Source organism: Pseudoliparis swirei, chromosome 21 (assembly GCF_029220125.1).
Source record: "Pseudoliparis swirei isolate HS2019 ecotype Mariana Trench chromosome 21, NWPU_hadal_v1, whole genome shotgun sequence".
In the NCBI taxonomy this organism is placed as follows: domain Eukaryota; kingdom Metazoa; phylum Chordata; class Actinopteri; order Perciformes; family Liparidae; genus Pseudoliparis; species Pseudoliparis swirei.
Genome location: NC_079408.1, coordinates 6,638,553 through 6,654,608, shown reverse-complemented (window position 1 = coordinate 6,654,608; position 16,056 = coordinate 6,638,553).

The window sequence follows — 16,056 nt, the reverse complement described above, 5'->3', positions numbered from 1 at the left end:
AGTCTGATTCTTGAGGCACTGCTGGGATTTGAACCCAGGATCTCCTGTTTACTAAACAGGCGCTTTAACCAACTAAGCCACAGCACCTAATTTAATTTACCTTTTCACACTACCTCAAGTTCTGTTCTTTACCAAAACTACAAAAACATAAAGTTCAATTCTACAGTCTGATTCTTGAGGCACTGCTGGGATTTGAACCCAGGATCTCCTGTTTACTAAACAGGCGCTTTAACCAACTAAGCCACAGCGCCTATAAAAATGTTTCTTTTCACACTACCTCAAGTTCTGTTCTTTACCAAAACTACAAAAACATAAAGTTCATTTTTACAGTCTGATTCTTGAGGCACTGCTGGGATTTGAACCCAGGATCTCCTGTTTACTAAACAGGCGCTTTAACCAACTAAGCCACAGCGCCTATATAATATGTTTCTTTTCACACTACCTCAAGTTCTGTTCTTTACCAAAACTACAAAACCATAAAGTTCAATTCTACAATCTGATTCTTGAGGCACTGCTGGGATTTGAACCCAGGATCTCCTGTTTACTAAACAGGCACTTTAACCAACTAAGCCACAGCGCCTATAAAAATGTTTCTTTTCACACTACCTCAAGTTCTGTTCTTTACCAAAACTACAAAAACATAAAGTTCATTTTTACAGTCTGATTCTTGAGGCACTGCTGGGATTTGAACCCAGGATCTCCTGTTTACTAAACAGGCGCTTTAACCAACTAAGCCACAGCGCCTATAAATGTTTCTTTTCACACTACCTCAAGTTCCGTTCTTTACCAAAACTACAAAAATATGAAGTTCAATTCTACAGTCTGATTCTTGAGGCACTGCTGGGATTTGAACCCAGGATCTCCTGTTTACTAAACAGGCGCTTTAACCAACTAAGCCACAGCGCCTATATAATATGTTTCTTTTCACACTACCTCAAGTTCCGTTCTTTACCAAAACTACAAAAACATAAAGTTCAATTCTACAATCTGATTCTTGAGGCACTGCTGGGATTTGAACCCAGGATCTCCTGTTTACTAAACAGGCGCTTTAACCAACTAAGCCACAGCGCCTATATAAAATTCCCTTTTCACACTACCTCAAGTTCTGTTCTTTACCAAAACTACAAAACCATAAAGTTCAATTCTACAATCTGATTCTTGAGGCACTGCTGGGATTTGAACCCAGGATCTCCTGTTTACTAAACAGGCGCTTTAACCAACTAAGCCACAGCACCTATATAAAATGTTCTCTTTCCAGCCCGCTGCCGCCGCCGCCCGACTCTAAAGGTGTACAAGTCCAGGATGGAGGTCGGGAGGGCGGGCGGCTGGAGCCGATAGTTGTCTCTGCAGACCTGCTGACTAGCCGTTGTAGTCTGTCTCTGTCCAGCTCGGTGGCCCACACAGTGAAGGAAATGAAGCACACAGAGCACCGACTGCTGCACCGGCGCTTTATAGTCCGGGTGGTGGGTCATTTTGACCCCAGAGTTCATGGCGGCAGGGAGCAGAGTTTGGAGAGTTACGTACGGGGTCATCTTGACCCCAGAGATTACTACTGCTGGAGCATGAGAGATACAAGCTGGGTCTTTTTGACCCCAAAAGGTTTTTAATTCATATATGTACGTGCATATACAGTTACGCAGGTCAGATTGACCCCAGAACACGGGAGGGTTAAGCATTTTGTTGGACAACTTCTATCTGAGAACCAGTGGCTTCTTGGGGAAGGCATCATCACTCATACAAGACACAGAATAATGTACTATATTAATATACTCATTGTATTTAATGCAATGAATCAAGAATTTCTTAAGGATGGGAAATACAATATAATTGAGAATTAGGTCGTCATCTTTATTATATTCATACTCTCTACGGTAATGGAGACTCGCCCATGTCAGGTTATTATATTTCCTAACTTTTTTCTGTGGATCATCATACCACGTTCATGTTGCTAACCACTCCAGAGTGTTAAACATAACAAAGTAACTGACAGTTAAACCTCTCCCACGTATGCCTTTGCAACCATCTCAATGCTCGGCAGGGCTGTCAGGCCTTTCAAGTTGTTAGCCTTTTCCAAAAACAAAATTTGAGTCTTGCTAACTTCCCTTTATTTATTTATTTATTTTACTTATCATACTTATAATACTATGACTAACCAGCTCTACCATACTATACAATAACTACACTGCCTCTGTGTTTCTTTGCATCATCTCTCTGTGGATCATCAGCTGGTGAGGATGCTGACTGGGACAAGTCTGTCAGTCCAGAGCTATCAGTGCATGTTTAGGTGCTCCGAAGAAACCGGTTGTTTTAAAAATGACAGAGCATTTCTAGAGGAACATTATTTACCCTGATGATGGAATGCTCAAAGTGGAACGTAACAGTGACCTTGCAAATGGTCCGTTGTGTGTGTGCGCTTTGAGGCCGCAAACATATTCCTCGAGTTGGACTTGATTCAAATTAAACAAGGCTGGATCGAGACTACAGTTATCTGGCTGATGCACTGTGCCACTTGATAGAGAACCAATGATACCATCAACAGTGTGAGTTAAAATTCAAATTTAATAGAAAGTCAAATGTATGCACATTCCCGCAGTCAGGCTTTTTCAGTTCACTGCACACTGTCTGTCTGCTTAGTTGCGTATTTACATTCCAAAACACTGGCACTCATTAATTAAAGAGGAGACCAAAGTTCCCTGCCAGGGTTATGTTGGGGCCGATCTGTCCCACTAAAACATTTGTACTTGCCCTTGGCTGTCGAGGTGGAGCAGAATGAGGGAAAATCTCCATATCGCGTTTGTTCTTGTCAACTTATGGGCAAACGTTCAACCGGCACGGTCATATATTTGCATTATAATGAGCTGTACACAAGCATAAAACTGTTTGTATTTTTCAGCAAGAGTTAAATACACCACAGAGATGAGTGTAAAACCTTGTGTGTGTGTGTAAATGGTTCATTGTGGTCTTTGACATTTTATTCCTATGTGGATTTGTCGTCTCGTGTGTGTCTGCTCAGTTTGTGTCTTTAACTTTGTTCATGGCGCAAGTGGTCTGTGTGTCTGTGTGTGTGCACCAGTGACTTGCTCAGAGCTTAAGTACACAAATTGAGCATGACAAGCTGCAGACAGAAAGATGGTTGGCACAAAGGAGCCGTGCAAGAGTTTACACTGCAAAAATAAATGATGCCTCTTCTAAAAACTTTACTTAAAAAGATTTAAACAAATGTTAAACTAAGCATATTTATAATACAATTCATCCAAGGAAGAACATTAATTATCTCTCCGGGCAAACAAGATGCTGGACTTCATTCTCCAGAATAACTGTTTCAATGACGCATTAGTAAAACGTGGTTATTGATGACATACGAGAGACAGAGACTTCAGCTGGTAGGCCTAGCTCAAACTTTACACTTCACACATATCATATTTTGTACACTTCAATTTACACAAATCAAACAATAGGAAACATCTCTCATTATAATACATTCTCGTCTAAACAAAGGCCTCCAAAATTACCATGGAATGTAATCAACACCTCTGACAGTCAACAAATTCAGCCTTTCAGATTCATTGCATTGCTGTGACAATCATTTCTCCCCAAAACACATTTGAGATGTATTTATAGATAGCTAATTTATACAAAATCAAATGTATGAATACAATATCCAACTCACTTCTCAGAATTTAACTATAATAATTCATACTCGCTGCAACGCTTTTTTCCTGCCTCATTGCCAGTGTTACTATGGCTACAGTGTCACTGTCACTATGGCGAGAAAGCCTGGTGATTATCATTCTGTGGCTTTTACTTGTTGGAAATGTGTAAAGTCACATTCTAGCAACTAATCACACCAAAACCACCCCAATATAACGCCGTTAAAAGCTACACGTTTCGTGCCAGACTTTTTGTTTTGTCACAACCACACAAAGGGTATTCATAACAAATAATAACGTTACACCCGGAGCAAAGAAATTCATGAATTCGTAATTGTAGGACCACTGTTGTTTTTGTGTCTGATGTCTGATGTGATGTTCAACTCATTAAGCATTCACAGCAGAGAGCTGGGGGTCCTGTGTGTGTGCGCACTTTGCAGTGTTATCGCACAACTGGCAGACAAATGGAACACCGGCTTGTGTTTTACAAACATTATGCAAAGGTTGTAATTAACGTTCAACATCCACGATAGACTGCGGTAGGCTCGGATATTTGGTGAAGCGGGTCACTGGACAATACTTTAATTGCCTGTGTTACTCTAACTGTCCAGGTGGGGCCAAGCTATTTGCAGGGAAACACACACTTTGCTTTTTTGATTATTTAACTTGAAGTAAACTCTGGGAAAACGTAGTAGGACGTACACATCATAAGCCTCTTGTTTATATTATTGCACTCTTGTTTTTCCCATCCAATTATTATTTCCGCCTGATAAAGAAATACGAGTTATCTAGCGGCCTTCACTTTTGCATCGTGGCTCAAAGCAGATTTTCTTTAAATATATTTATTATTATTTTAAGTAGGTGTGCATGGCGGAGAGTGCGATAAGCGATGGATATGAAGATGGAAAGAAAGGGAGGAGAAAGATACATCTTTAAAAAGAATGTATTGTGAGCTGAAAATGGAGAGAATGCCGCACAGAAAATAAATATCTGTGGCGCATCAGCGTCAAACATTACACTGCCGGGTGTGAACCTGCAGCTCTGTCTTTCAATTCCCATTGACACTCAAAAGATAATGAGCTTATGGATGTTTTTAAGATGTATTTTTGCTCATGTCTGTGGCAGGGATGATAGTTTGGAGTTAATAATGTTTGTCTCTTGCTTTCACAAACAGAGCCTGGTGGAAAAACCCAGTTGACAGTCTAAAAAGCCCAAAGATGCCACGTTATTTCCACACAATGTTCTTCAATATGATTAACTCTTCACATATCCCATGGCTGAGACGTTTCTCGTGATTGTGTCTTGAATATTGGAGAAAATGAACAATAGTCTTCAAAAACCTCCACCTTATTATTCTGAAGTATAGAATTATGCAGTGTAGAATTAGTTGAATTCAGAGTCCCATCCATCAGTGCAGGGATGACGCGTCTCATTCTACAACATCTACATACCAATCTTCATCAGTATGCAATCCACACAATCAATTATCTTTATAATGTGTCTGTTTATCGACTAAAAGCATGGACACAATAGTGTGGTACCTTTACGCATTACCCACCTGTCGAAAACCATTCCGATCAATCAAACCAATGACAATGGGTTGTTTTGACCTTTAATCTCTGGTTACTTACCCAGACATATGGAAATGAAGGGGACTAAATGTCTGTTGCACATGTATTGTTGTTATACAATACAATACAAACTACTTTTTAAAACAGCATATAATATATATAAAAAATCACCCCCGAATAGAGACAGATGAAAAGGCGAGACGACCTCCGTGAATTATGAAGTAAAAGCTTCGGATTCTGTTTAAATGTATTTGTTTGCCGTTTTCCCTGATCAACGTAAAGACAAAATTCAAGTTGTACTACCTACACCTGACATGACTGTTTCTGCACTGATGTCATGTGGACTGTGTAAATGTCATACTGAATTCATTAAAATAACAGAACAAAATAATACTGGGTTCTCTCTCTCACTTTCATGATATTTTAATGACGTTTTTTTTCTTTTGCCTCGTTTCGGATGAATTAGTAGAATTATCGCAGAGTTGAACTAAAGTCAGGTTATTCTTTACCCTTTTATTGCTCATTTATTTGTAATTATTGTTCATTCTGGTGTGTAGACCCTTCATGCACTATACGCCATAAAAACATATGCATTGTGAGCTCGAAGTAGTTTTATAAAAAACCTTTATATTTTAAAATGAATACTGCCATTATGTGAACAATGGGTTTGGAAACATGAATTAGGATATGACCTTGGTTTCCTTAAAGATCGTCCCGATTAGTCATTTTAACGTAAAACCTATTTCTCTAGTTTTTCTTTTCAGAACATAATGAATATTATGCTCAGTGAACAAAAATGGGGAAAAAAAGAAACACCTACTTTGGAAATATCATTATGGTGATATTCAGGGTTATTTAACGGTAAATCCCATCTACACAAGGGAAAGCATGAAAAATAGGTCCTTCTAAGAATCTATAAATAAACATGGCATGCGTTCACCTTGAGGAACTCTCTCTCTCTCTCCACTTCCACAGGCAAAGAGAAGCATTTTATTTATTTTGTTAAGAGTATCTCGAGCTGTAGCATTGAGAAGGCTCCCATGTGAAAAATTAATCAACTTCACCAGAGGGCATCATGTCGGCCCCCCCTGGCCCCATCTCTGGCGCGTCACCCACCACTCTGCCGATTAGTCGCGTATGACGATTACTAGCAAGCCGCGGCCACCGGGGCTGTGCGGAGTGAACTGTGCCAGGGGATCCATTCACTCCGACACAATGAACGCCGTTTGCCAGGGCATCACTTTTTGATGATGCAAGGGACTTGGAGCGAGTCGTAGTGTTAGCGAAAACATCTCTCTCAAGCTCGGGATGGGATATCGTGTCTTATTCGTACGTGGATGCTGCAGGTCGGAAGGAAAAAGGAGATTTCCATCCATGTGGTGCAAAAAAACTTGGCTGAAGGACAACTACTTGTGGATTTGTAATACCCGAGTCTACACATTCCCCACAAGACCGCGGTTTCCATGGCGAAAACCACTCCCGGAGCCCACTCTCGTGTGATCTGAATGAATTTATTGACTTTACCCCTGGATGCTGCTGAATATTCAGGGCATGTCAGAATAAACAAAGTGGCATGTACATGCACATTAATACAAATCAGAATCTTCCCCTCAGAAACATTTCCGTGAAATGCAAATGATGCAGGTGACCTTGCCCGGTGGGGGGAAATGAGAGGAAGCAGAAAGTATTCCCCCCGAGGCAACTGGAACATCTCTTTTCCTCCTCCTCCTCCTCCCCTTCCATGGCAGACAAGAAAACGTTTTTTTCAAAAAGCTTATGAAGCATGAAACAGTGTGAGCTTTTGAATATCGACAACTGTGTTCCTCCCAGTCAAGCAGGTATTATCTGCATAGTTTTGAAGCAGTGTGCCTCTAAAAAGAAAAAAGGCTGTGTAGTTGATGCGAGTGTGTTGTCCACCGTTTGTGAATGATGGATGAGGGTGTGAAAGATGAGGTGGGAGTGGGTGTGTTCATGCTCTGTGTGCACCAAGTGGCTGTGACACACAAGGATAGCGGCTGCTTTATGTTTTTTAGATGCACATCTTTCCATCTTTTATTATTTTATTCATACGAGTGCAATGCAAAGCAGGTGGTCCACAGACAATGACATCGGGAGTGACTTATGGACACAAAAGATGCTAAATTGAGTGGCCCCAACATCGCTTCATGTTTTTGTACTGCCAATATGAAGCGACGTTCAAAAGGGATTCAAATATCGTGGGTCAACCAATTCAGTTTCCACTTATGGAGCAGTCTAAGCAGCGCATGTTCACTGTATTCATGTCTGTGTTCACGTGGCAGGAAATATAATGATAAATAAAGCTTTTTTCTACTTGTAATGCAACTTGTCGTGTACAATAAAGTATGGTTTTAAGAAGTCTAATGCAGCAATTTATCTGCCAGGTTGATGACTCCGAAAATGAGATCATCATGTTTAAAAAAAATCTAAAATTCAACACTACACACTACCAGTCCCTGCTGTGGAGACACTGGTACAGCTGTCTATTTACAAAGCATGTCTAGTTCTTTGTTTGTCTTTTACGTATTTTGTTTGTATTTTATTATATTTTGATGTTTTGTACTATCTGGACCTTGAGTCTGTAATAAAAGTTTGATTGATTGATATGCAGAAATTATATAATGCCTTTATAGGCATCATGGAAATCTAGTCATGTTTGGGTTTCATTATGTAGTACTATATTTCTGTGAATTCATAAGTAACCCTATTCTCTATAAGTTACATTCATATACTAATAATTTAACTTGAAAGGAGACATAATGCGGTCTGAGGTGTTTTTTTAAATCTACATGATGTGGCTTCGTTGCAAAATGTTAAAACAAAACTAACCTGCAAAATGTTGACCGACAACATATTTAATTTAAATGCTCTGCAATATGTGCTCGGGGCAAATACAACGTCTGCTTATTGATGTTTTCATAATCATGTTCATGCACTCAAAGCATCCTCTTAAGGTTAGAGAATAATCATGGTCGTGGTTAAATAATAAAGTCAATATTGACGCATTGCACACAAACAAGATGCGTTTACCTTTTAAACAATTAACTGATGCTTTTTGTTTGGTAGACCTGTGACTCAGGGGAATAGCGGGTCCAATTATCACAGTTTGTGATGACTCATTGTTGCTCTTAAGGCCATGTGGAGCTCTGCATTGGTAAAATACACCTGTCATTACAAAAAATTGTGCATTGTTTGTCCCGGGGAGAGAGATAGGACCCAAATGCTAACAACTTTCCACATAATCACCACACTTTAATCTTCTTAACTAAATTAACAGGTCAAACACAGACAGAAACTAAACAGTACAAACCAACACTGGGGAATGAGACCAACAGGGTTCAAATACACAGTGAAGCTGCAGGTGATTGGACACAGGTGGAAACAATGAGGGTGGGGCTAGCAATCACACAGGTGGAAACAATCAGGAACAGGGCAGACAATCACAGGGGCAGGAAATGCAGGGAAACAGAGAGACGGGGACTTCAAAATAAGAGATGACAGAAAAAGAGTAGCTTGATATTTCACATGTGGTTGCCGCACTGGGCGACCCCTGAAATACATCCCAACTCAAATCAACTGCATTCTCAATTACGTTTTGAAGTAAACCATTATTCCTCCTGGATTATGGTTGCAGCAAAAATGTGGTTAACGCTGTGAATTGATACAGAACAGATTTAAAAATGCATAAAAACTGCCTGGTTAGGTTTAATAATACGCCATGGTTTTGACATTAATGAGTGTGTTGGTTATGAAACTTAAGATACTTACGTTACTTCTCATGTGATGTTTTTAAAAAAGGTTAATGTTGATTTGCACACAGGACACGTACAATGGTCTTCTGGGTAAAAGTACTGTGTTGGTTTGTCCCATCCAAACACCCCAACCTCTCTACTGGAAATTTTAAGAGAAGCATTTGTGAGAAAATACATTTCCCTCAAAACTCACACTTGACGATGAAGTTTCATTGTAAGGGAACGTCATTTTTAGGATAAATATATTGTACTTTGATTCCCTCATTCCAAAAGTCCAAACGCCCATTTGAATTAACTGCTGGTATTCTTGGGAAATAAAATGTGTGAAATAAAGATGAAAAATGGAAATAATTTCAAGTTAACCTGAATTGGAGGAAGCGTTCACATCTCAAATGAAACTATATCAGAAAAGAGATGGAGAAGATGGAACATTATAGAGGATAATAATGGAGGGATATGTTTTTGTAGTTTGAGAAGTAATGCACGGTAAAGTTACAGAATCCTGAAGTCCAAAGCCGTAAATCGAAACTCACTTCAAATTCCAAGTAGGTCTATGTGCTTTCCACCTCCCTCCCATTCTTCTGTTCAATAGCAGCTCACATCTTCGAATAAGACTCCAACTTCATCCACAAAAAAATGAAAAACTGATAATGCTTTTGCACTGTGATTCTTCAGTGGGTACAATGTCTCCTCCAGATATCTAAGGGACCTGACACTTGATGGGAGTGAACTCGAGTGTCAATTTCTCACCCATTCCTCTTCTGTCGCTTTGGAGAAATCATCGTGTTCCCTCTCTTCTTGCCGCACTTCAGCGCAGGACAATTACAGGAAATTCAAATTCACGCTCGTCATATAGCAAATATGTGTGAGGCCCACCAGATGGGGAACAAATAAAGCGACGATGCGGAGTTTTCAAAAGTAAGAACACGACTCGAACCTTGATTAATAGCTCCAGGGAGGAGGGCGACAAACCCAAAATGAAGGGGAAAATGGAAATAAATCCATACAAAACAAGATGCATAATGTAATCAGGCAAATACTTGAAATCTAGTAATGCCTGTTCAGCATTGTCTGTGTGTGTGTGTGTGTGCGTGTGTGTGTGTGTGTGTGAGCGATTCCTAATCTAGGGATGGCAATATGTGTTGGGCTGAAATATTTTGATTACTTTATATTATATCTTATAAGGATTATTAAAATCCAATAATTATATTTCTGCCGTGTAATGAGCATTGTTGCCTCATGGGGGCTATAGTCTCGTGTTATGTACTGTGGGCTGCATTGGAGGGAATCATGTTCAACTTGACTTCCTGTAAATTACAGGTTTCGAGCCCTGCATCACACAAATGACTGCTATTATAGAGATGGAAGGCAATAAACAGGGATGTTAGGGCAAGAAATGGGTGGAAGGAGTGATGGAGAGGAAGATTCGGCGGGGCGGGATCAGTACGGAGACTTGACCTCCTTTTCTGCCCACTGTCAGCAGCTTGCACTGAGGAGACAGTGACAGAGAAGAAGCCAGTCAGTCAGTTCAGTATACACACCCCTGCACTGTCACCCCCGTGACAGCTCGGACGAGGATAGGACAGTACGGCCCAAGCAAATTTCCACCCAGGCATTCTGGCTCGGGGAAAGGTTAGAATTTCCCATGGAGGGCAGGGCGAGAGCCCGTACCTCCTGTGTCCACCCACTCGTCCTCCTCGGCCTTTTAAAAGCGCCCTCCCGTGCCACAGCTGGCGCACAGAGCCGACAATGAGCTTTTCATTGCCGGCATTCACCTACGCACAAGCCGCCGTAATTGTTTCCTCGCTTGTGATTCTCGCTTTGATTATGCATCCCCTCGGCAAACCGCAGAGCAAACCTAACAAAGAAACCGTGTGCCACTGTTATCGCTGCAGATGAACGGGTGTACACGCTGTAAATATTTCAGGGAGAGGGAACGGGAACAAGAAAAGAGGGAGGATTTCCTGTTGCCAATTGAAATCAAACAGCCAAACCTTTTGTCAGCGGTCCAGCATTTCCATGTCGAAGCGTACAGATGTCTCACCATCTGTAGAGGGTCTCGTCGAGCCAAGGACTGCATGGGTGAGGTTAAAGGTAGCTGGTAACTACCTTCTTCCTCAGGGTCTTGTGGGAAGAGGAATAAACTCACGAGCTCAGTCGCCCATTCACACCTAAACGCATCCGTTCCAATCCTCTTTACGGGGCCTTGCTTTGAGAATATAGTTACAAATGTAGTGCAATTTCGTCTTTCGATATTGTTTTATTGACATCACAAGAAATGATTTTTACTCTTCATACAGTCACAGTATCGTTAGAACTATACTGTTAGACGTGGTGATATTTTTGTCAGGGTTATAGACCTGTATGTTTTATTGTTACCTTCGCATTGAAAATGTGGAAGGTTATGTTTTGATCGCCGTGTGTTTATTTATTTATTTGTATGCGTGTTACTCGCATAACAAAAAAAGTTTTAAACCGAATCGCATGCAATTTGGTGGGATGATTGGTTATTATCCGGGGACTATTTGATTAGATTTTGGGATCGATCGGGTCAAAGGTCAAGGTCATGAAAATGTCAAAATATTCTTGAATCGCATGCAATTTGGTGGGATGATTGCTTATTATCCGGGGACCATTTAATTAGATTTTGGGATCAATCGGGTCAAAGGTCAAGGTCATAATCTTCTTTTTACCATAGCACGGTCAATTTCTATCCAATTGGCATGCAACTAATGCCAAATTGTCATAATTCAATGCCCAATCTTGTGATATGCGAAGGTATGCACTCTACCGAGTGCCCATTCTAGTTTATTTCTGTTTCGAGAATTTGATTAGCCTCGAAAAGGGGGGAATGTGTAGTGAAATTCGTCTACTGAATAATGTCAGATCATCTAAAATACGTCAGTCAGATGTAATCAGTCAGAACTCAGGGGGTCAGACGAACGTCTGGGGTGAACGGCCTGGACTCAGGACGTCCACGTCCCCATTTGTAAAATGTCTTCAACCACCTCCGGTCGACGAGAAGATACAACACAAACCACCAGAACTACAGTATAGAGATTTGATAAAAACACAAATAAATGGAGAGTAACTATCAAATGTACAGACGGCTGTAATGAAAGCGTCGCACAAACGTAGAGAAGGCAGCGCAGCCTCAGACGTGATGAGCTGACAGACGGTTACAGTACAGCGCAGTATACAGTGTGTGTCCTTGAAACACGTGTCACTGTGAAATGCAATAATTGTCTCCTCTGAAAGCGCATCTCCAGAGAGAATAGACAATGATTTATTTGCATGTCTCCGAGAGTCCTTTACTCTACACAGCTCTCACGTCGTGCGGTTTGGTCTCATCTGTCGTGAATTGCGACGAACACGAGACCGCGACGCACCAATCTGTCTTAGGCACTCTCTCGTGTCACAATGTCACCGTATGAAATGATTAACTGCCATTTTTAATACACAAATGCGATTGTGAGATGGACAACAAAACCACACGAGTGCGACTGCATGACTCCACCATGTGGCATGAGATCGGGGATGTGATGAAACCGATGGAGCACGAGGGCTAAATATATTTCTTCCACCCGCTGTGAAAGTGGATCAATCAAGGGCCAGATTTTTTAAATCAAAAGAGTGCAATTTTGTGACCTACAATTCAAAATGACTCACTCTTTTGTTAGACAGGCTTGCAGAGTGCCCTTCTAGCCTTGACTACTGCGGGGAGCAGAAACAACACTGGATTCTTCTTGAAGCATCCAGCAAATACGGAGCAGATTTGCCATTGTTATTGGAGTGGTGTTCATATGTGCTCCAAATGAATAGAAGTCAAACATTAATTTTCCTTTTCTCTCTTTTTGATCTCCACCTACTCCCGAGGTAAATATTTGGCTTTTTAGCAACTAAATGTCCCACTATGTGCTATTTTTCCACCGCGTACCGTTTGGTGCTGAGCAGTATAGTGAACATAATGCTTTGATATATCTGTGCTGACAGAGCTAACAGTGTTCTCACCATGACGCCGTCGGTCAGGATGTCTTTTATTCGTTTTTTCTTGAGAAATTTCCTAAAGTTGACGTCACGTTTATGACGTGTTCATAAACTGCATACTTGATACCTGTAGATCTTATAATGATTCTCAACCACAGACTTTCCAATACTCGTAAAACAAAATCAAATCAAAACATGTTTTCTACATATATAGTTTGCATGTCTACACGGGGGCGTAATATTTTGTAATATATTGAAAAAAGTTCAAAGGAAACGTTATAAAAAATGATATTTTAATTAAAATGTTATGTCATACAACACTATAATCGAGGAGTATGCAACGACATTATTTTGCAGGAACATGTAAGCACTCGAGTGTGTTCTGGAGTTTCTGTAGATTCTGTTCTTACATAACAACAAATCCCAAATACAAGAAAGTTGGCCTTTAGGAATTAAGGTTGCTGACTAATGTAACATTCCATGCATACAGTGTGTGCTCTAGGTTAGGTTTACTCTTCCTCCCTCACGGTTCCAATTGAATGGTCAACAACAGCCTTATAAGTAAGTAAGTAAGTAATTTATTTTCCATAAGTACATATATAACGTGTACATACTGACAAACATTAACAGAAAAAATTTACGAATGGAGGACCGTCCAAAGACCGAGGTCTGTAGGCTCCACTGAGATATTCAAATGCCCACTGTATCTATTCACTGTTTTTTCTTCTTCTTTCAATGAGTGTCAACATTTTTCTGTCCAAGTGGAGTCACTTTTTTATTCTTCAAAAGTAGTCTCTTGATAGATAAAAAGGTAATAAATTAATTTCCAGCTACAGAAGGCATAAACAGTTCCCTTTACTGCCCAGTATATTGTTGCATGTCTTTTCATTATGGGATAACACATCCTACCTTGGTTTGTAAATAGGATTCTAGTGAAACAACTAAATACAAATAAGTTGACAGACCTGTAGCTGTGCACATTTCCATCCATCAACTTTAACTGACATTACGACCGCCGATTTTCGGAGCTATTGATTGATTGATACCTTCCCAGCAGCCTTTGCTTTCCCAGACATTTTGGGTTTACAGACACTTGCATTTTGCCCGGGGATTATTAATCCATCACTGTGAACAACTTGTTGCCTCTAGTTTTTTTGGCAATCTTATGTCATAGCTGTTGGTGCAATGCTTTCCAGCAACCAACCATAATTTCTGGACTATTACCGTTCCCCTAAATGCACCACATTTCACTATTTGGTATATGGTACAGTCGATTTAGTCTTCAGAAATATAAAATATTAATACACATTGAGTTTACACATTTCTGACTGTTTCAACATCAACTTAATACATTCTGTACAGGTAGAGTTTATGTCAGAGCTCCTCTAACAATAGGAAAGCTGTTGATCGTTACATTTGATGGATAAAATCAACAACTTATCCCTCCAAAAAGACAGAACTTTTGTGTAACACACAGCACAATTTTACTCATCATGATGCCCACTGAAGTCTTGAGTGTGCACTTGCCCTGATGGTTTGGATAGACTGGAATCAGCGCTCCCTATAAAGGGAATAGCAAGAGCTTATCCTAGAGTGGTAATTGCTTGCAGGGAAGGACATCCTTTGATACAGCTGTGGTCTGCTTATCTCCCACTGCAACAAACAAAAAAGCAAAACAAAAAGAGAGAAGGAAAACTTCAAACATGGTTGTAATGAAGCAATAACAAGCTGCTGCGAGATGTTTTTTTCTATAAATATATATATATATATATTTTATGCATGTCACCATGGTAACTGCAATTGATAATCTAATGCGAAAGACACCGCATTACATTGCATTAGCGAGAGGGGGAACCGAAGCAGCCTCTCTTAAGATGTTGAGCACATTGTGATCGGAATGGATGACAATGGCACACGGTGTGCTTTTCAGGAGACTGAACACTGTTGATCATATGCAAGTTTCTGCAACTATATGCCACTGCGTGTAAATGTCCAGTGCACAAGGTACTGTTTGCCGTAGATAAGCGTATACATTAAGTTTAGTCATTAACATTGATTCACTAGATAGACACTGAGAGGAGAGGCAAGAAGGCATTCACTCTCGTTTATATCATGATGTAGATTAGTCCCAAGTACTGCAACCAAAAAGAAACACCTTTCAAAATAAGGGAGATCATTTTTATTTTTAAATGAAATAAAAACACATTTCGGTAGTTTTACATCCTTAGTTTAAAATCTTTTTTTCTCTATTTGAGACAGTCTGATAGGGCTAGTTTTGCTTATATTAATCTGTGTTTTTCATCCTGCAAGTGAAAAAGGGATAAAAAAAATACGAGTCTTTTAAAGTTAGCGACATTAAAGGAAATACAAATGCCATGACTGCCAAAAAAAAGTTATTCAATAAAGTGATGGAAAATGTCTCAATTGGTAATAAAATATATCCTAGAACATATCCATAGTCATTAGCCTCAGATTCAGCCTTCCAACCTTTAACATATTTCATTTAAGTATGTGCAAAACATATCTCCAATGCAATAAAGTCTGATACAAACACATAAACAAACGGTACAATAAATGTCAAAACAGTAAAATTGCAAATTGTAGGCCACAGGTCATTTACAGACGCAATAACAGAGGTCAAAAGAGACGCATCCTAAATTAAAACTCCTATCTGGACACGGGGTGATAAGCTTTATCTGTAAATATATGTCTGTACCGAGAGAGACAATTCTAATGGAAGGAACAACGGTGGAATATCCAAAGTGAGGAAATAAAACTCACTGCCTTTGAGCCTCAACTTTGTGGAGAATTTATATACCACGATCACGTTGTCGCTCGTTCGAATAAGCTCCAACCCTTTTGTGAACATTTTCTCATTCACCCCACCATCTCTCTCCATGGATAAAAATTACACATTGCATATTCGTTGCCCTGGGGTTTCCAGACTAAAAACAGGAATAACATAAGAGATGCTTAATGTCAAATTTTACAGAACAGCAAGCTGCTCTCCAAGCAGTGCCATAAATCATGTATAACTATACTTCCCCCACCCCTCCCAGTAACTTTTTCTCCTCCTCC